We start from the raw sequence: 23,150 nt of genomic DNA, 5'->3' as shown, positions 1-23,150 counted from the left end.
TAGCAGTGACTAAGTCTTATAACTGGCTTTCAAATTCCTATCTGATCCTTTCTAAGAGATGGAAGGAGAAATAGTAATCTGAGAATTGCTGTTTCCTTTTACCAGTTTTCTCTTGCTTAGCTCACACCAGCCACCTGTGTTTGTAACCTTGTTATAAATGCATTTAAAGTAAATTTACTCCTTTCCGTCCGTTCACATATTTCTGAATCTCTTTACACAGCTGTACAATGGGAATAATAATGGGACCTACTTCATAGATAGGTCAGTTAAGGATTAAATGAAACAATAGACGTAAATGCTTAGTACAGTACTGAGCTCATCTTAAGGACTGAAACAATATCAACACTGATTTTTCTCATGTGAAATATTTAAGAGTTTCTTATTTTATTTTATTTGAAATATTCTTATTTTAATATCTAAGTTTATTCTCCCTTCCTCTCCATACCACACACAGTTTTTCTCATCTCTGGCATTGAAAAAAATTGTGTCTACAGCAAGGAAACCTCAACTGGGAAATGGAGTTGAATGACAGAGGCCCTAGTGTTTGGGTTGCTTGGAAGAGCCTTAACTGGGACGTTGGTCAGGAAATGGTACCAACGCTCTTTGTCATGCTAAGAGGAGATGTGACCAAATAGAAGGGAAAATGGGGACCGTGAAAGGAGAGTAAATAGGTTCTGGCTGGTTCTGAATTCTGGGATCTCATTAACAGTCATCAGGAGCAGCTAAGCTGGTCGTGTTCTGGGACCTTCCAATCTGTGCCAGAGAAAGGTTCTCAGAGAAAAGTGCCACTTAAGCCTTTCTGTCATGACTGGGAGTGTCAGAAAAGTGTTTGGTACGACTCAAAGATTGATTCTAGTTTGGCTTGAATAACCACCATCTGCCTGCATGATTTATCTCAGCCTCTTTAACAGTATGATTTTAGTCATACACAGCATTGGGATGTTTTTTAGGTGCGATAAATGGTGAGAGTAAATTACCTCTTTAGATTAAGAAACATATGTTATGAAGATTAGCATTATCAAGCCGTTTATAATGTATTTTGTTCTTAAGGGAAAATTTTATGGAAATTTTAATCATCAATTACAATGAATCTGAAGTACCACCAAGAGTTGCTTCACTCCCTCATCTTTCTAAATTAATGAATGCTGTCCTCATTTTCAATAGAACTGAGTGGCTGCCTTTTGTTCGGCCTGCCAAACAATGCAATGGCCGACCAAACTAATGCCTGGAAGAATTCACATAGCTGCTTGAAAATTCAGTAACACTGCAGGACACTGGACAGAAAACTCATGATGTCTGGGACTATCAGGAACGCTGTCAAAAAATGTAACCGAAGAGTAAACAGCAGCCTGTTTTTCGTAGCATGGTGCCTCTTCAACATCTCCTAATATATTCATCTTTTCCTTTCACTTATATCCCTCCAACTGCCTCAGAGAAACACACTTATGTACATACATGTGCTTTGATATTCATACATCTGACATATTTATTCCTTCTTCAGTCATCCCCCTTTATAGAAAAAATAATAGAACAAGCTTCAGGCATCATATGACTATAATGTTCAGTTTTTCTAATGATTATATACCTATTATTTGATAATTATGCATTCACTAGTTCACGAAACCAGCAATTTCACATATAAGAAGTTAATTTCTTAGGTTAACAAAGATTATACAAGACACAGGGAATGCAAAGAAGCTAAATAAACACTTGTTGTTTCTTTATTGTTGTTGTTGGTTATAATTTCCTCTAAGCTATAGCCCTATGAAGGTGGAAATTGTGTCTGTTTTTCCCATCATTATATTGTCAACACTTAAAACAATGTCCAGCGTATAGCAAGTGCTCAATAAACATTTGCAAAGTCAACCAACTTATTGAACACTTACTGTATGTCATGTAGTAAGTTCAGTTCTGAATAAGATGAAGGTTCAATATTGAATGTGTTTGCATTCTACAAAGTGCTGTGGGAATACAGATGAGGAGCAGTGAACTCTCCTGATGAGGTCATAATAGAAGACACAGGAAATCATATAAAGAGGAATTGAATTTCAAGCTGGGCTCTGAACAGTAAGTCGGAGTTCAGCAGATAAAATAGGAGAGTGAGGAGAATATTCTGAAAAAAGAGACTAAGATTTTGAAAAGGGATGGAGGTTTGATAACCATAATGAAAAATGTGGCCAGAGTTTAGGCTATGTGTGAAGGTGTGAGGCAAACAGGGCTTGAAAGGTAGCAGAGAGTTGGAATTTCATCCAGTAGAGGGAGCCATTTAGGATTATGGTATTGTCATATATTGCCATAGAACAATAACTGAATTAAAAGTGCATAAATACATGAGAGGTGGGAATCTGGAGCCAGGGCAGGTAAAGGTGCATGAGGGAACAGGGGAGGTATGAATGAGAGACAGCAGACAGGATAGGATGGACGGGATAGTGGTGGGCAACAGGGTTGGGTAGAGCTAATAGGATTTAGCTACTGAACTAATTAAATGATAAAGAATAGAAGGGAGTTAACTCCCTTGCTCTCTGGAGTGATAGTTTCTCTGTGGAGTGATGTGTATACTCAGATGACATTTGTCAAGACAGTAAATGGGAGTGTAGGAATATCTTTTGGGAAAATGGTGAGTTTGATTTGAAAGATGTTTATCGATGCTACCAGCTTTGATCGTTTTCTGGTGATGACCAGGAAGCCATTGGAATGTGGGTTAAGAACTCAGAAGAAATGTTAATGCCAGAGACAGAGTCAAGGATGATTTGCTTCAGAAGGGATAGTGGAAGCCTTGGATGAGATCATCAAGGTAGAGCATGCCAAATAAAAGAACATGAAGACTAAAGCCTGAATCTTGGGAAATGTCTGTATTTGAGGGGGGATGGAAAAAGGAATAAAAAGGGTAGTAACACAAACGAAGGGAGGAAAATTGCACAATGGAGGGAAAATTAAGAGTGTCAAATGCTCAAGAAGCCTAATGACCCAGTAGAATGTGTTTGATATTTAAAATCAACTGGTGTCTTTGGAAAGTGTAATTAATTAATGACTGTGGAATTCAAATGACAGGGCCAGGGAGTTAAGAAGCAACTATGAGGAGAGGAATAAAAGCAGTGAGCATTTTGCCTACTCCATGAAGATGTTAATAATGACGGGAAAGGAAGACACATCGGGAACTTGGTGAAGTAGCCATGTCTGGCAAGGTTTTTATTAAGATGAGAAAAGAGATCTAGGAAAAATAGTCATGGGAGAAGAAAGGATTGAAGATCACAGAGAGAAAACATTACTCACCGACCAATCCAGAAAAATGGAAGAAGAAAATGGGGTCTTTTACCTGGGCTTTAAAATGATTAAATTCATTTTCTCACTATTGTCAGATGATGGAAATTGTGAGTTCTCCAAGGTCTAGAAATAAAGCTTTTCCAGGGAATATTCATTAGCTATACTTATTAAATAATATTAAGGTATGTTATTAAGAATATTTATTTTTATTTATTTATTCAAGATGAGGGTCTCACTCTGTCACCCAGGCTGGAGTGCAGTGATGTAATCATAGCTTATTTTAATCTTGAACTCTTTGGCTTAAGTGATCCTCCCACATCAGCCTCCCAAGTAGCTGGGACTACAGGAGTGTGCCAGCATGCCCAACTAATTTCTTATTTTTTGTTGAGACAAGGTCTCATGATGTTGCCCAGGCTACTTTTGAAGGAATATTTTTTAAGACTCACACCATTTTGAGGATTTTCTTTTTTAGGGCTGAAACTTCAGGTTACATGGGAATACAAAGTGAGTCTGGCCTGAACTGAGAAGTGGTCAGCCAGGACTCTGCCCTGCATATCAGCAGAATGGGCACCACTGCTTTGGCTGCCTTTCCTTACCCTTCAGCATAGCGATTCCATTAGTTAGATTAAGGAAAGCAATTATTTGTAATACAGTCTATTTAACTTGGATCTACATGAGAAGATAGCTCATTCCTGGTTATAATGTGGTTGTAAAAACTTTACTCATGTGCAGTGGGCAATCTGTGGGCTGAAAGATTAAAAACCCTGAACACATTTCTTCTGGTTCTGTGGGCTGTGCTTAACATGGTAACCCTGCAGCCTGAATGAAGATGGCAATTGAGCAGTTAGCCACTGCACCAGTAAATACAGTCATCTAGCATGCAGGCAACGGTGAAGCACAGGGTATTGGCCCTTCCATCATTCTTCCTGAAAAAAGCAAGCAAATGTAAGTGGAAGACATTTGCATTTGATGAATGTGTTTGGTTGTAGAGGACTTGTGAGCTCAATGGTTTTGGCAATACAGAGATAAGGAGTGTGTTTAGACAGAATTATCTGGTGAGCTATTACATGACCTTCATATTGGATTAAGCTTTGTTTTTCAGAGCAACCATCGATTTCTCATGAAGCAGAGTATATTTCATGATTGTTCTCTAAATGGGCTCTTTATAAAAAGTAATGACTTTCAGTAATTAAAATATCTGATGAATATCCAAACCTTCAGGGAAGAACTTGAAAGAGAGGAGCCTAAAAAAGTACAAGTTTTTTTTCACTTCTAAGCCAAAGGGAAAGTTTCAGATTTACAGAATGAAACCTTTGGCTGTTGGAACACATTTGGTATCGCCTAAGTTGCTAAGTGAAGAATATTTTAATGGAGAAGAGGAAGGAAATAATGGTTTGCTAAGATATTTTGAATTTATTTAAAACAAAGGTGCTCAGTATTTCTGAAAATAATCCAAGGAGAAAATCAATAGGATATAAAATCAATAATATAGGGTTTACAGGTATTCTTGTGTTTTTTTCAGCGTATATTCTATGAGGCTGGCCTCTAATTTCTGACTTTGTTAGACATGGCTTGTTAGCTACAGCAGTACAGGGCATGCTGGGGAAGAATTTTGTCCTAAAATTAGGCTCCCATCTTTGGAGATAGACAGAGCTGTTTATCAAGAACCTAAGATCTGGGCCGGGTGCGGTGGCTCAAGCCTGTAATCCCAGCACTTTGGGAGGCCGAGGCGGGTGGATCACGAGGTCAAGAGATTGAGACCATCCTGGTCAACAAACATAGTGAAACCCCGTCTCTACTAAAAATACAAAAAATTAGCTGGGCATGGTGGCGCGTGCCTGTAATCCCAGCTACTCGGGAGGCTGAGGCAGAAGAATTGCCTGAACCCAGGAGGCGGAGGTTGCGCTGAGCCGAGATCGCGCCATCGTGCCTGGGTAACAAGAGTGAAACTCCGTCTCAAAAAAAAAGAACCTAAGATCTAAGCTGAAAGACAAAACAGGGTATTAAAACAATAAGTCCTAGATATCTGCAGGCTGTGTCTTGATCTTTTCATCCCCAGGATATTGCATAATTCCCAGTATATGGAATTCACTCAAAATTATCTGTTGACAAAATGAAGACCAAGTAATGAATGATTCTACAGAAAAATACACGGTAATAATGGCGATCTCCAGGGATAGAAGTGTTTAGACATTCAGAAAATGGGAACTAGGGAAAAGTTAGTTAAGAAACAATGGGAGACAAACTTAGGTAGGAGTTCAGGGTCAGGATCCAAGTCCCAAGAGAACAGGACTAGGGCTAATCCTTGAGGTGCTGATAATGTAGGAAAGTTGCCAAAGCAATTTCCAAGCCTAAAGGATAAGACAGAATCTCATTTATCGAGCCTGCATGACTAAACCATTCATTTGTTCATGTATTCATTCAACAATTTATCATTGAGTGTCTTCCCTGTGCCAGGTACTCTACTAGATGCTGGGAAAACAGCAAAAAGAGACAAAGATTCCTGTTCTCATGTGGCTGATAGTAAGAAAGATAGAAAATCAAGGAAAAGAAGGTAAGTAAAATACACAGTTTACTAGATGACATTAAATACTTTAAAGAAAAATAAAGCAAGAAAAGGAGGTAGTAAGCATTGGATGTTATCACTAAGGTGACATTTGAATAAAGCCAAAAAAGAAGATAATGGAGTGCTCCCCAGAGATGTCTTGGGGATAAGTAGCCTAGAAAAAGGAGGCAGAGGAAACAGCAGGTGCAAAGGCCCTGGGGCTCTGAGGCTGGAGTGGATCCGAAATTTTCCAGAAAGCAGGGAGCCTTGTGTAGCTTGTAGAAAGCAATAAGTAGGAAAGTAACAGGAGATGAAATCAGAGAGGACAGGCGAGGAGCAGAATGCAGGAAGGTCCTGTAGGATGCTGAGCAATCGGACTAGAGGTGCTGAAATCTGGCCTCTCTACAATCAGAACTGTTTTTCAAGCTCAAGTTCAGGTGAAGCATACTGGGATGGGTTCAGTAAAAAGCACTTCTTGTGAGCGGTGATGAGGTTGAGAACCACATGGGGGCTATCAGCTAATCCTCATGAGAAAAAAGTGCTCAGGAAGCAAAATGTGTCATCCGTACCCTCAGCTTCTTCTGGGGACCTTTCCCACGTCACTGTGCCCAGTCCTTAGAGGAGCATACTTATGTTCTGTTTCCATAGAAACCACTTTTCAGTAGAAAGCTAAAGTATTAGTGTTTCTGCCTTAATATCAACCAAGGGTTATTTAAATTATAATTCTGGCAGACTACAAAGTCCTCAGTATCAAAAGTAACATAATGATGGAATGAGAAACATTGAATGAACATGCTTGGGCATGGAACTAGTTATCTTTAGCTGGTTTTCCACTGGCAACTCCTTGTATGTATAATAGCTGATATCTAAACATAGCTCCCGTTTTTATAGTTACTCTCTCTGTATGTAGATATATGTAGTTTATTAAACACGTAGTCAACTATATGTGTTGAAGTAAAATTCCTAGTGTAATTTAGCCTTTAAGTAATATAATAAAGCAAAAATAAATTCTGAATTTAAGAAATATAATTGAGGCCAGGCAGAGTGGCTTATGCCTATAATTTCAGCACTCTGGGAAGCTGAGGTGGGTGATCACTTGAGGTCAGGAGGTTGAGACCAGCCTGACCAACATGATGAAACCACCTCTACTAAAGATACGAAAATTAGCTGGATATTGTGGCACATGTCTTTAATCCCAGCTACTCAGGAGGCTGAGGCAGGAGAATTGATTGAACCTGGGAGGCAGAGGATGCAATGAGCTGAGATCATGCCACTACAGTCCAGTCAGGGTGACAGAGCCAGACTTTGTCTCAAAAAAAAGAAAGAAAAGAAAAAAAAAAGAAATACAAGTATTCTCCTACATTCTAATTCTGTGTCATCTATTCCTCTTCATTATCCATTTATTAAACCAGTTGCCCAGCAATATCTGACCCCTACATAACTGCTAGGGAAAGGACAAAGAGAATTTACAGAAATAGAGACCTAGTAGAGACATTTATGAACTAAATTCTATTTGCATAAAATTACTGGGTTTGTTCATTTTTAATTATTTAAAATGCTGAGAGGGTGCTATTTCAGCAGGGATGGGTACCTGGTTCTTCACATACATAAGTAGCAAGAAAGTGATAAAAAGAATGCATGTTGTTTTATCCTTTTTTTCCCTTGGAAAACAGGACCTCTTGAGTTGAGGGGACTCAGAACTCTCCAGGAATTTCGTTCTATTCTACTTCATATTCATCTTAAGCCGAACTCATGCTCCCATGAGTGTAAAATCAGTTGTTCAGCCACTGCTTAGCACAGCTAGTTTATCAAACAGGGTATTGTGGAGTCTAAATAGAAACAAAAGGTTTTTTGATTTAGACAATTCTCTTGAGAGCTCATTGAATTTATTGTGATATTTTTCTTTATACAGAAAAGAACCAGATTAGTACCTGATAATAGATCAGCATATTTGTAAATGCTGAATGCTGAGTTGTAGGCAACGTGTGATTGAATGCAGAATTAGTAATTATTTTGCCGTATTGTGTTTGCTGTAAGGACAGGGAGGGGTAATGAGATTCTGATCTCTTCTGCAGGGGCCTAGCATAGCTGTCAGAGAGGCAGAGATGGGCAAAACCCTGAGGTGCACTCCCTACCCAAACAAGGCTGATTTCAGCAGTTGCTGAGAGGCTGTGCATGACATGTGTCAGAGCTAAATGTGTACATTCAGAGCAGAAGGTGGAGGATAGAGGACACAGGTGCTCTGGTGGGTTAACCTGTACTTGAGCTGACAGGTGTCCCTATTACCCCTGGATCAAGATTTTAATTGCAGGATGGAGGGGAGGTAGTGGTGAAGATGAAGCCACACTTGGGGTGGAAGGGGTTGCTGTGGTGATGATTCAGGATGTAAGCGTCAAGGCAGTTATTTCCCTGAATTATCAGATTGAAAATAAGAAAAACTTAAGTGATAATGAGATAAGATCTAGTCCCTCAGAGGTAAGAGGAGATTTGTTTCCTTGGAGGTGAGTTGTACCAACCAGCTGTGTAAAGTGATACTTTTTGTTTGTTTGCTATAAAGACGAAACAAAACAAGACACATACACACACACACACACACACACACACACACACTCTTTATTGATGTATGATATATACACAAAAATGTGCATGTGTCATAAGCATACAGGGTGAGGAATATTTACAAACTGAGACACCTGTGTAACCGGTACTTAGACTAAGAAACAATATTATCAGCCAGACAGCCCATAGTATCCATTAGTTTTACCTGCTTTGATATTTTATGTAAACAGCCTCATGCAGTATGTAATCTTTCATGCTTGGCACCTTTCACTCAATGTTATCTTTGTAGGATTTATTCATATTATTGCATGTTATCATTATTTCTATAGAGTATTCCATTGTTATGAATATCACCATTTTTATATCCATTCTACTCTTTATGGATATTTGGGTGGTTTCTAATCTTTAATTACTATGCATAGTGTTTCCATGAGCACTCTAGTGTGCTCTTTTGGTGATTATGCACACACATTTCTGTTGGGTATAAACCCAGAAGTGGGATGCTAGCTCATAAGGGATATGAGCTTCAGCTTTTGTAGATACTGCCAGTTTTCCGAAGTGTGATTGTACCAATTTTTGTCTGCCCCTAATATTTCTTTTTTGTTGCCAGTTTGGAGTGCAGTGGCACAATCTCGGCTCACTGCAACCTCCACCTCCCAGGTTCAAGCAATTCTCCTGCCTCAGCCTCCCGAGTACTGGGACTATAGTCGCATGCCACTACGCCCAGCTGATTTTTGTGTTTTTAGTAGAGACAGGGTTTCACCATATTGGCCAGCATGGTCTCGATCTCCTGATCTCGTGATCTGCCTGCCTTGGTCTTTAATTTTTAAAGAGAAAAATATTGGCCAAAGGAGAGTAACAGATAAAAAATATAGTAATTAAATAACACAGTTTCAACATATTCCATAAAAATACTTTTAAGCAAGGAGAGACCATAGAAGCCTAATTGAGTTCAGGGCATTGGTTTATCTCACCAGTCCAAATCAGTATAACAATTCATTTTCTACTTTGTAGTAAGTAAAAGAAAGAAGAATAATTAATCTTTGTTTAAAAAGAAACAAATGCACAACCACGAAAAGAACTTCCCTCATATTTCTTTGTGGGAAAATCAAGTAACCCTTTGCTTCTCTGCCCCTCTTGGGCATAGGAAATATGCTTTTGGTGGCACTGGGCCATTTTATGTTATTGCTTATAAGGAAGAAAACTGAGATGGAAATTTTCTCAGGAATTCCGACTGCCCTTTTCATAGCTAAAACATGGTTGTAGTCTACTTCTTCTCAACTATCTGTTACATATATTAGGTACGTTCATTGCTTTAAGAATAGATTGACAAAGTCATTCAGAGAGGCTGACAATAAGAGGAAGAGCAAAGGCAACCTATATAAATGCAAACAAAAAGAAAGTAAAAATCATCCTTTTTTTAGTGTTTGATTTTTTTTTTTTTTGAGATGGAGTTTCGCTCTTGTTACCCAGGCTGGAGTGCAATGGCGCGATCTCGGCTCACCGCAACCTCCGCCTCCTGGGTTCAGGCAATTCTCCTGCCTCAGCCCCCCGAGTAGCTTGGACTACAGGCGCGCACCACCAAGCCCAGCTATTTCTTTTGTATATTTAGTAGAGACGGGGTTTCACCATGTTGACCAGGATGGTCTCGATCTCTTGACCTCGTGATCCACCTGCCTGGTCTCCCAAATTGCTGGGATTACAGGCTTGAGCCACCGCGTCCGGCCTGATTTTATCTTTTAAAAATTTGTACAAATTTCTGGGTACATGTGAAATTTCATTACATATATATAATGCATAGTGATGAAGTCAGAGTATTCAGGGTGTCCATTACCCAAGTGCAATAGATTTTTAACAATAGTTACTCTATTCTTGTCAAACAATGAATTTCTTCCTTTTATCTATTTATATGTTTGTATACCCTTTCACCTACTACTCTTCATCCTTCCCCCCTGCTATTCACCCTTCCTAGTCTCTGTTATCTACCTTTTCACTCTCTACCTCCATGTGATCAAAATTTTTTAACTCGAACATGTAAGTGAGAACATGTGATATGTCTTTTTGTGCCTGGCTTATTTCACTTAAGATAATGACTTTCCATTCATGTTTCTTTAAATTACATGATTTTGTTCTTTTTTATGGCTGAATAAAGTATTTCATTGTTTATATATACATTTTCTTTATCCAATCATCTATTAATGGATAGTTAGGTTGATTTCACATCTTTGCTATTGTGAATAATTCTGCAGTAAACATGTGAGTGCAGGTAGCCCTTTGAAACACTGATTTTGTAGATATGAGCAGTGAGATTTTTAGATCAAATGGTAATTCTACTTTCAGTTTTTCTAGAAACCTTCATAGCGTTAACTACAGTGGATGACTAGTTTACATTCCCACCAACAGTGTATAAGAGTTTCCTTTTCTGTGCATCCTCACCAAGATGTATTTTTTATTTTTCAGTGTTTTTAGTAATAGCCATTCTTACTGGGGTAAGATAGCATCCCATTGTGGTTTTGATTTGCATATTTCTGATGACAAGTAATGTTTAGTATTTTTTAATACACCTGTTGGCTATTTATATGTCTTCTTTTGAGAAACGTCTATTCATTTCCTTTGCCCACTTTTTAATAGGATAATTTTGTTGTTGCTGTTGTTGCTGAGGTGTTTGCATTTCTCATATTAGTCCCTTGCTGAATGAATAGTTTGCAAATATTCTATTCCATTCAACAGGTTGTCTCTTTACTCTGTTGCTTATTTCTTTTGTTCTGTGGAAACTTTTTAGCTTAATTAAGTCCTATTGCCTTTTTTGTTGTTGTTGTTGCCTGTGCTTTTGAGGTCTTAGCCATAAATTGCTTGCCTAGACCAATGTCCAGGAGAATTTTCCCCAAGTTATGTTCTAGTATTTTTATATTTTCATGTATTGTATTTAAGTCTTCACCCATTTTGAGTTTATTTTTGTATATGATAAGACATAGGGGTCAAGTTTCCTTCTTTGGAATGTGGCTATCCAATTTTCCTATCATCATTTTTTGAAAAGGTAGTCCTTTTCCCAAGATAAGTTATTGTGGGTTTTGCCAAAAAGCAGCTGGTAATAAATAAGTAGATTTATTTCTGTATTCTGTATTCTGTTCGTTTGGTTCATGTGTCTATTTTTATTCTAATACCATGCTGTTTGGTTGCTATAGCCTTGCAATACGTTTTGAAGTCAAGTAATGTGATGTCTCCTGCTTTGTTCTTTTTGTTCAGTATTGCTTTGGCTATTCAGGCTCTTTTTTGTTTCTATATGAATTGTATGATTGTTATTCTAATTCTGGGAAGAATTACATTGGTATTATGACAAGCATTGCATTGAATCTCTAGATTGCTTTGTGCAATATGATCATTTTAATAATATTAATTCTTGATCCATAAGCATGGGATATTTTTCCATTGGTTTGTGTTTCTGTGATCAGTATTTTTAAGTTCCCCTTGTAGAGATCTTTAACCTCCTTGGTTAATTCATTCCTAGGTATTTTATTTTTTTGGAGGTATTGTAAATAGGATTTTCTTCTTGTTTTCTTTCTCAGCTAAATCATTATTGGTATAAAAAGCACTACTGATTTCTGGTAGGTTGATTTTGTATCCTGCAATTTTACTGAATTTGTTTATCAATTTTAAGAGTTTTTTGGTAGAGTCTGTAGTTTTTTCTAAGTGTAATTTTATATCATCAGCCAAGTGGAACAATTTGACTACCTCTTTTCCAATTTGGATGTCCTTTATTTCTTTCTATTGCTTGATTTCTCTGGCTAGAACTTCCAATACTATGGTGACTAGGAGTGGTAAAAGTGGGCATCCTTGACTTGTTTCAGTTCTTACAGGAAATGCTTTCAGTGTTTTCTCATTCAGTACAATGTTAGCTATGGGTTTTCCATATATAGCTGTTATTAATTTGAGTTATGTTTCTTCCATGCCTAGTTTGTTGAAGCTTTTTATTTTAAAATAATGTTTAATTTTATCAAATGCTTTTTTGCATCTATTGAGGTTATCATATAGTTTACATCCTTCTTCTGTTGAAGTAATGTATCATGTTCATTAATTTGCATATGTTGAATCATCCTTGCATCTCTGGTATAAGTCTCACTTGATTGTGGTGTATTATGTTTTGGATGTGCTGTTGGATTAGGTTTGCTAGTATTTTGTTGAGGATTTTTATACATCAGACATATTGGCTTGTAGTTTTCTTTTTGAATTCCCTCCTCCTTGATTTTCTGGAATAGTTTCAAGAGGATTTATATTATTAGTTCTTCACACATTTGGTAGAATCTGACTATAAATTCATCCAGTTTGGGCTTTTCTTTGTTGGGAGGCATTTTATTACTGATTCAACCTTACTACTCATTATTGGTCTGTTTAGGTTTTCTATTCATTCCTGATAAAATCCTAGTAGATTGTATGTTTTCAGGAATGTATCCATTTCCTCTAGATTTTCCAGTTGGTCAGTGTATAGTTGTCCATAGTAGTCTCTGATAACTTGCATTTCTATGGTATCAGTTGTATTGTCTCCTTTTTGATTTCTGACTTTTTAACTTCACGCTCTTCTTGGTTAAGCTATCTAGTGGTCTATCAATTTTGTTTCTCTTTCTGAAGAACCAGTTTTTTGTTTCATTTTTCCTTTGTATTGTTTGTAGTCTTCATTTCATTTAGCTTTGCCTTGATCTTTATTATTTGTTTTCTTCTGCTAAATTGGATTTTATTTGTTCTTGCTTTTCTAGTTCCTTGAGGTGAACTGTTAGATCGTTAATTTGTAATCTTTCTACTTTTTCAGTGTAGGCATTTAATACTATAAACAACCTTCTTAGTATTACTTTTGCTGTATCCCACAGATTTTGGTATGAATTTCTCTTTTCATTTGTTTCAATAAATTTATTGATTTTTCATCTTTATTTCTTCACTGACCCAATGGTCAATGTTGTTTAATTTCTATGTATTTGTATAGTTTCTGAAGTTCTTGGTATTAATTTTCAGTTATATTTAATTATGGTCTGAGAAGATACTTGATATTGTTTCTTTTTTTTTTTTCAGATGGAGTTTCGTTCTGTTGCCAGGCTGGAGTATAGTGGTACGATCTTGGCTCACTGCAACCTCTGCCTCCTGGGTTCAAGTGATTCTCCTGCCTCAACCACCTGAGTAAGTGGGACTACAGGCGTGCACCATCAGGCCCAGCTAATTTTTGTATTTTTAGTAGAGATGGGGTTTCACCATGTTGGCCAGGATGGTCTGGATCTCTTGACCTCATGATCTGCCTGTCTTGGCCTCCCAAAGCTCTGGGATTGCAGGCATGAGCCACTGCACCCAGCCTGTTGGGGCTTCTTTTGCAGCCTCACATGTGGTTAATCCAGGGAAATGTTCTATATCCTGATGAAAAGAAAGTATATACTGCAGTTGTTGGGTAGAATTTCTGTAAATGTCTGTTATGTTCATTTGGTCTAAAGTCCAGTTTAAATTCAATGTTTCTTTGTTGATTTTTTGTCTAGATCTGTCTCATGCTGAGGGTAGGATGTTGAAGTTCCCCACTATTACTGTATTTATGTCTATTTCTGTCTTTAGATTCAGCAACATATGCTTTATAAATCTGAGTGCTCCAATGTTGGGTGCATATATATTTAGAATTGTTATGTCCTCTTGCTGGATTGATCCCCTTATCATATAATGACCTTTTTTGTCTAATTGTTTTTGATTTAGTTTTTTTGATCTTATGTAAGTATAGCTACTCCTTCTTGCTTTTGGTTTCCATTGGCATAAATTACCTTTTTCCATCCCTTTACTTTCAGTCTACATATGTCTCTACTGGTAAGTACATTTTTTGTAAGCAAACTATTGTATCATTTTTTTAAAATTCCACTCAGCCATTCTATATCTTTTAAGCAGAGAATTTAATTCTTTACATTTAAAGTTATAATTGATATGTGAGGCTTTGTTATTATCACATTGTTAATTATTTTCTGGTTGTTATTTATATTCTCTATTACTTTCCTTTTCTCTTATTATTAGTCTTTGTGATTTGGTGGATTTCTGTGGTGGTATCATTTGGATCCCTTATCTTCCTCCTTTGTGTGATTGCTTTACCAGTGAGTTTTATACTGTCATGTGTCTTCATGATGGCAAATGTCATCCTTTCACTTCCAGGCTTAGAACCCCCATGAGCATTTCTTGTAGGCCAGTCTAGTGGTAATAAATTCCCTCAGTATTTTATTACCCCTTCATTTAAGAAGAATAATTTTTCTAGACACAGGATTCTTAGTTGATGGGGTTCTTTTTTTTCTCAGCACTTTGGTTTTTTATATATATTTAGAATAGTTAGGCATTACCTAGTAGATTTGAACTCTGACCCAGTAATTCAATTTCTAGGCATGTTCCTCAGAGGAACTCTTCAACACATATACAAGGAGGCACATAGAAGAATGTTCACAGTGACATTGTTTATAAACTAAAAACCTGGAAACAAACCAAACACCTGTCACTGATAGCCCAAATATGTAACTTATATTGTATTCATATAATGGAAGATACTCAACAGTGAAACTGAATTAACTTCACTTATATGTACCAACATGGAGAAATCTCCAAAATATACCATGAGTGAAGTAAGAAGTATCTGAACAATATATAAAGCATAAAGTATGAATAATAGATGATTTTAGAGACATATACAGAAGTAATAAAACCATAAAGAAAGGCAAGGGAAGGATTAATTAAAAAATTCATGATGACGCTTTTATCTCCAGGATAGGTCGGGGTAAGGGGGAAGTTGTTGATTTCTCTTAGGGGTTTCTAAGCTGTATGGTGGGTACATTAAAAATTATTTATTCTTTAAACTGTACCTATAAACCATGTCATCTTTCATATATGTTATGTTTTATAATAATATTTTAAAATAAAATTACATAATACAATATGAAAATACTACCTAATAATTATTTCTTAAAGGTATTATGAAAGAAGATTGAAATAATTAAATAACCAGTTGCTAAGAAAGAAAATCATGGTATGCAGCGGGCATGTTAAGCCAAAAAAGCAGGGCAAAGGAAGTTAAATAGCTTTGTGGTCCAGGCCAGGACACTCAGTAGCCAAGTGATAAAACTCAGGACACCGGACTGGACTGTCAGAGGACAAATGATCCCCTGGTAGTACTAACAATACACTGGGAAAATTATTACTTAGGTTCTTGTGTGTATGCTCTTCATGAGGAGGAACACTTACCCTTTGAGGTTACTAATTATTAAATATCACTCCTTCTTTATTTCAATACAATTTAAAACGAAGTTATAAGCCCTGTGTTTTCAGAATCCTTTGCATTAGTTACATTTTTGGTTGACTGCTTTATAGGTAACTGCTTTAGACTTTTCCATAAATTTCTCTAAATTATATCATAAAAATTAGTTGTTTCTTATATTTTCTAAAAACATTTATGCAAATCAAGCTGTGAAGAATCTTGTTTCTTTATTGACAGAAAGTGAGTTCCTCAACATCTCTAAGTTTGGCTGTCTATTTTCAGTTCTCAGTTTGCAGTAAGTAATTCAGTTGTTATCTATTCCTTGCGATTGCAGTAAACTTACTTTGATCCATACCAGAAAAATATTTAATCGAAAGAGTGTCTTTTCAAGTTAAAAAAGAAAAAGGAAATAAATATCAATTGTCTCTCTCTCTTCAAAGACGAGTGAAATTGTAGTACTGAATTAGCTTTTTGCAAATAATCTGTATGCCTTAACACTATAAATGAAGAAATGTGTTTAGTGATGCTCTTACTAGTCTACCATCAGCTTCTCTGGGATTCATTAATCCAGTGTTGAGAGGATGATGATATGATATAGCAGCTCTATTCCTCCCTCCTTTACTTTTCTGGCACTAATCTAAGTCATTTGCCATCAGGCTGTAAATTTTACTTCACTTGTCTTCCACTGAGTTTCTGTGAAAATAGCCCAATTGCATTGGACTAAATTTATGGGCAATAAGAGTTGCAATGATGCTGCAACCACCCTGGTGGTTCAGCCGCAGGCAGTTGTTGATTTCTCAATTTCATTCAGAAGCAGGGAAAAAATGCCACCTGTATTCACTGCCAGCTTTTTAGCGCTCTTTTTCTTAATTCACTTAGTCATAGCCACTGAGCTTTCTCAGAACTTTTTTGGGATACAATGGGTAGAGTAAACAAGGAATGGAACCAAATTCACATTCTTATTCTGAGAAAGCCCCTCCCCTATGGCAAGAATTCAAGTATGGTGGGTGGGGTGGGGAGGAGAAAGAAAGAAGCAAATTGTTCAAGGAGCTCTCTACAGTGTTGAAGGAAATTACTTCAGATATTGGCAGAAATCAAGAAATTTTTATCACATTGGGTCCACATAGATACTTCCTTTTCAGTGTAGGATTCAAGCCATTTGTTTTAAGGTAGAACAGCTAATTTACTTACCAAATCTCCAGCATCTATACTTAGCAAACTTGCAATAATCCTAGTGATACTGGCATCATCCAAGGTCTGTAAGGGAGGTTTGAGTGAATGAAATAATAGAGTCTGCTCTAAAAAATGACAGCTTTTCATTATGAATTATTTTATTTGATGCCGAAAATGTGAATATGTGATTTTAATCCTTGAGCTATTCACAAATATCCTATGTGAATAGCATTTGAAAAATAATTAGAAATTTTTAGTAGAAGTCACATGATGCTGCAGGTAGAAATTCACTCAAAAATAATGTATGTCTCTAATAGTGTATTACTAGGAAGACTATCTCATGAACTGATATCATGGGAAAATATAAACTATGTCTAAAAAATAAATTCATTTGATTTATAGTTCCTATTTAAAAAATCTGGAGGCAGGGTACAGTGGCTCACACCTGTAATCCCAGCACTTCAGGAGGTTGAGGCAGGTGGATCTCGAGCTAAGGATTTCAGACCAGCCTGGGCAACATGGTGAAACCCTATCTCTACAAAAAAAAATGTAGAAAAATTAGCCAGGCATTGTGGTATGTTCTTATAGTCCCAGCTACTCTGGGAGGCTGAGATGGGAAGAACTCTTGAGCCTGGGAGGTCAAGGTTGCAGTGAGCCTGGTGATCATGCCAATGCACTCCAGCATGGGTGACAGAGTAAGATCTTGTCTTATAAAAACAAACACATAAATAAATAATTTAAAAATCTGTAAATGTCTAAAGAAAATCAGGCCATAGATACGTTAAAAATTAATAAAATGGATCCACTTTTCAAGAAACAGACTGTCAACTTCCAGGAAGAAATATTGGTCTTAATGTCTTACCTCCTTAAAACTAATTTTTAAAACCAATGAAATAATGAAGTAAAACTGATTTTAACTTGTATTCTATTAAGTAAAAAATTTTAAAAAGCCAAAATTGACAAATGGGATCTAATTAAACTAAAGAGCTTTTGCACAGCAAAAGAAACTATCATCAGAGTGAACAGGCAACCTACAGAATTGGAGAAAATTTTTGTGATTTATCCATCAATCTGACAAAGGGCTAATATCCAGAATCTACAAGGAACTTTAACAAATTTACAAGAAAAAACTCCATCAAAGTGGGCAAAGGATATGGACAGACACTTTTCAAAAGAAGATATTTATGTGGCCAACAAACATATGAAAAAAAGCTAACATCACTGGTCATTAGAGAAATTCAAGTCAAAATCACAATGAGATACCATCTCACGCCACTTAGAATGGTGATCATTAAAAAGTCAGGGAACAACAGATGCTGAAGAGGATGTGGAGAAATAGGAACACTTTTACACTGTTGGTGGGAGTGTAAATTACTTCAACCATTGTGGAAGACAGTGTGGTGATTCCTCGAGGATCTAGAACTAGAAATACTGTTTGACACAGTAATACCATTACTGGGTATATCCCTAGGGATTATAAATCATTCTACTGTAAAGACACATGCTCACATATGTTTATTGCTGTACTATTCACAATAGCGAAGACTTGGAACCAACCCAAAATCCCATTAATGACAGATTGGATAAAGAAAATGTAGCACATATACCCCATGGAATACTATGTAGCCCTAAAAAGACTTCATGTCCTTTGCAGGGACATGGGTGAAGCTAGAAACCACCATTCTTAGCAAACTAACACAGGAACAGAGAACCAAACACCACATGTTCTCACTCATGAGTGGAGCTGAACAATTAGAACATATGGGCATAGGGAGGGGAGCATCACACAATGGAACCTGCTGAGGGGTGGGAGGCAAGGGGAGCGATAGCATTAAGAGAAATACCTAATGTAGATGAGGGATTGATAGGTACAGCAAACTACCGTGGCACATGTATACCTATGTTACAAACCTGTATGTTCTACACATCTATTCCAGAACTTAAGTATAAATTTAAAAATTTTTTAAAGAGCAAGAATATTAGAAAAATATAAAAATGAAAAATAAAATTATGATCAATTTACCTTAACAAAGCAATGTCACATTTACCATCGTGTGCAAACATAGAATACCTTAAAGATTCCTGTTTTAAAATGTTCTTAATTCTTTTTAAATTTAGCTCTCTTGACAGTTTGTATACGGGGGGAGTATAAGATGTGAGGCACTTAGAAAATATTTACTGAGTGGTACTTATATTCTCTTGGTTAAATAAAATTACTGAAAACTCCGGTTTTGTTGCTAGAATAGAGAGGTCACAGAATAGGAAGTAATGAAGGTGGATATAAGGGAGTGGACATGGTTAGAAAAGAGAGGGGACAATGCTAATTGTGAGCCTGTAGATGAAAATTTTATGAACTGATGATCATTTTTCAAGCTTATTTAAACATATAAAAAGACTGAGTAATTTAAGAATTCCATGGGACCTTCTGCACAATTATTTCTAGTTCCTTCCCAAACTTCCCTTCTCTCTCAATAAATCATACTGTGCACATTCTTTTTTATTTTACTATTTTTAAACAATAACAAAAACTTTAAGAATGTGTGTTGACTCTGCAGCTGCAGAGGTAGTTATTGTTCTCATCCACTTGAAGTAAGGATGGATACTGAGAGTTCAATTGTGAGGATGATGACCACTTCTGGCAAGCAGCTTTAGAGAGACCTCTCTGGTTTGCGTGACACAGGGCATGTTTTCCTGACCCAAAGGGAAACAAATCAAAGTTTTGTTATCTGATCTTTTGAAAATGGCCTGTAGTGGATGCAGAGAGTGATTGGAACTAAAGAATGATTGTATATTGAAATAACCATGGACTGTTTGCTCAAAAGTCCTAGAATAAAGATAGAGTAGTCATCAGATGGAAATAGAAAAACTGACTTGTGGTATTGCTATTAAAAAATAATTTTTTAATTCAATGACTTCCTGTTGTTAATACAGAATCAGGTGGCCAAAGGGACTCTTAAAAATACTTACTAGCGCATAGGAAGTGGAGGCTTCTTTTACACTTGGGAAGGCAACATGTATCTTTTTTCCAGAAATGCTAGGAAAAGAAGTGCCCCAAATGTCCCTCATGCTTTCGAGATTTATTCTTGGCACTGGCATGGAAATGGAAAAATCCAATCAACAGCTGTAAACACTTCCCTTTTTGAATTGTGATATTCCAGATAGAGTTGACAGAAGGAAAAAAGCTCACCTCACACATGGGGCTACTAAATGGATTTAAAAATACCAGAAATTCCATCTTCCCTAAATACCTCTTCTACCAAATGTAAATCCCCCCTTCATAGTATTAACAATGAATTAGAGAGGTGCAATGTCTCTATATAGCAACTTTAAACTCTCAGTTTATTACAGAATACTTTATAGGAGAAAGCAAGAGGACATCATAACTTATAGGCAGGTCATAGTAAAAGGGTGATCACAGTACTTGCTGGAGAAGGAGTGGTTCCAGAGGAAAGTGCAAGGGATACTTGAATGCTACAAAAGTTGTTTTGCATAGTTCCTGTCCTTGATAGAACATTCATTTTCAGGTGCCTTCATTACTCTTTAGTGAGTGTAAATTTCAGGAATCTATATTACTCCCATCTTAGAGGGAGAAATGTCTTACCAACACTTGCTCCTGGGAAATACAGTCTGGGAAGTATTAGAGTGGGATAGTAAAGACATTTTACAGCATTGTTTTATCTTCTCAAAAAAATTATTAAGTTTGATGTTCCATTCAGATAAAAATTGGGCAAAAGCCAACTTCTTGGTTCTTCACTACTTCCTTCAGGTCATAGAAAAGTTCCAGAAATGACAACTTTCTTCCTGCATATTATCAGGTATGGACTCCACCCTGATGTTATGTTAAAATGGTTTAGTTGCTGAAAACACACACACACACACACACACACACACACACACACACACACACACACACAAATGAAGGATTTACTTGCAATCTCAATAGGCCCTAGCTATGTATCTAAAATGGAGCCAAGGCATAAAACTCCCTCTGGTGGAGTTAATACAGTAGAGTCAGCTGCACAGGTGAGGTCCATAAAGACAATGAAATGGTCTTGAGACTTTAATGACTATAAGTATACATATGTATGTGATCTTTCTGTGGGAAAATGTCTGTTTTTCATCAGGTTCTCAGATAGAACTATGACCCAAGAAATGTTAAGAACCATCATAGATGTAAAGCTTTGAGACAGTGACTCTGCTCTTAGGGAAATAACTGTAGAGAATGATTGGGTTCAATCATAGTAGGTTATATGTGTCTAGGACTTATTTCTTCTAGGTTCTTTGTTTTTTGGTATATTGTTGATAGTATTTTCTTACAACCTTTTGTATTTCTGTGACATGAATCATAATATCACCTCTGTCCTCCAAACTTTTCCAAACTTTGACCATTACCCAGTTCCAAAGTCACTTCCACATTTTCAAATTTTATTATAGCAATACCCTACTCCTTGATAGCAATTTTCTGTCTTACACTGGTCTGTGTTGCTATGACAGCATACCTGAGACTGGGTTATTTATAATGAAAACAGAAATATTTAGTTCACTTTTCTACAGGCTGTGAAGTTCAAAGGTATGCTGCTGGCTTTTGATGAAGGCGTTGGTGCTGCATGATAACATGGCATAAGTTCAAAGAGGGAGCAGGCATGTATGAAAACAGGCAAAACACAAGAAATATCCTCACTTTATAACAACCTGCTCTCCATTTTCACATGAACTAATCTAGTCTCACAAGAGTGAGGGGTCACTCACTACCACAAGCAGAACACTAAGTTGTCCACAAAAACAGGGCCCCTGTGACCCAAAGGCCTCCCATTAGGCCCCACCTCTCAAGGGTTCTACATCGTAACATTGTCACACTAGGAATTAAGTTTCTAACATGAGTTTTGGTGGGAACATTCAAATATTAGCCCTTTCACTCTCTTCTAGCCTGCAGTTTCTGATGAGCAATCTCTGTATTCTTATGGTGATTCCCTTGCATGTGATGAGTCATTTTTTAGCAGTTTAACTCTCTCCTGGCCTACAGTTTCTGCAGAGAAATCTCTGTAATCTTATTGTGATACCCTTGCATGTGATGAGTCACTTTTCTCTTACTGTTTTCAAAATTCTCTGTCTTTGACTTTTGATAATTTGGTTATAATGTAACTTAGTGAAGATCTCTTTATGTTTAATCTACTTGGAGTTCTTTGGGATTCATTGATCTGGATGTTCATTTCTCTCTCAAGATTTGATAAGTTTTCTGTCATTATTTCATTAAATAAGCTTTCTGCCAATTTCTCTTTCTCTGGTCTTTCTGCCACTTCAGCAATGTGTATATTGGTTTACATGTTGGTGTCCTATAAGTCCTCTATGTTTTCTTTACTGTTTTTTATTCCTTTTTCTTTTTATTCCTCTGAGTAATTTCAAATGACCTGTCTTCAAGTTTGTCAATTCTTTTTTCTGCTTAATTAAATCTGTTGTTGAAGCCTTCTCTGGAATTTTTTATTTCAGTCATTATGTTCTTCAGCTCAGAATTGTTTGGTTCATTTTTTACTGTTTCCATCTTTGTTGAATTTCTCATTTCTTCATGTATTGTTTTCCTGATTTAGTTTAGTTATCTATCTGTTTTCTTTTGTAGCTTACTGAGCTTCTTTAAGGTTATTAGTTTGAAATCTTTGTCGAGAAGTTTATAGATCTTCATTTCCTTTGTGTCATTTACTGATTGCTTATTTTGTTCCTGTAGAGGTGTCAAGGTTCCCTCATTATCATTATCTTCATAGTATTGTATTAGTGTGTGCACACTTGAAGAAGTAGGTACCTATTTTAGTCTTTATAGATTGACTTTGACAGGGAGAGCCCTTCTGAGTGGGCCAGCTGCCAGGACCCATAGGTGGGCTTGCTGCAAGTGACCTTAGTCTGGCTAACCTTGTTCTTGGGTCAGTGGGTAGTAGGCCTTGTACCTAGGGTTGTGGGGGAAGACTTTGGGTCATGAGGGCTAACCTGGAGTATGGGTCCACCAGGAATGGTGTGATACTATTGTAGGCCAGAAGCCACAAGGAGCAGCTGATGCCCAAGGTTCACTGGTGTGGTTCTGGTGCTTGGGAGCTACAGCAAAGTCAGGCACTCACTTAATTTTTCTTTTCCCATATAGAAGATTTTTTTTTCCATGCGACACTACGCAGAGTTTGGGGAGGGGTGAAATGGAAAATGTGAAACTTACTTTCTATTCTCTTCAGTGTGTATGTTTTTTACTTCTGTGTTCCATCCAGGTGCAGTAATCTTTCACCTGGGTTCTTTAGCTCTTGTGAAAGAATTTTCATATGTGCATGGTTATTCAGATTGATGTTTCTATGGCAGTGAGGATTGAAAATGACTATTTTT

The 23,150-nt window shown here is 36.9% G+C and overlaps 1 long non-coding RNA gene across 1 annotated transcript; it reads left to right on the top strand.

Annotated features, from left to right (window-relative positions):
* Positions 1–3,756: 3,756 nt before the first annotated feature.
* LOC128929871 (uncharacterized) lies at positions 3,757–15,664 on the top strand. The gene is made up of 3 exons (XR_008477088.2): positions 3,757–4,209; positions 5,722–5,818; positions 13,430–15,664. It is a non-coding gene; the product is annotated as an uncharacterized LOC128929871 (long non-coding RNA).
* Positions 15,665–23,150: the final 7,486 nt, after the last annotated feature.

This window comes from Callithrix jacchus, chromosome 16 (assembly GCF_049354715.1).
Source record: "Callithrix jacchus isolate 240 chromosome 16, calJac240_pri, whole genome shotgun sequence".
Lineage (NCBI taxonomy): Eukaryota > Metazoa > Chordata > Mammalia > Primates > Cebidae > Callithrix > Callithrix jacchus.
Note: the sequence above shows the minus strand (reverse complement) of the source record. Positions and strands in the feature narration are given on the sequence as shown.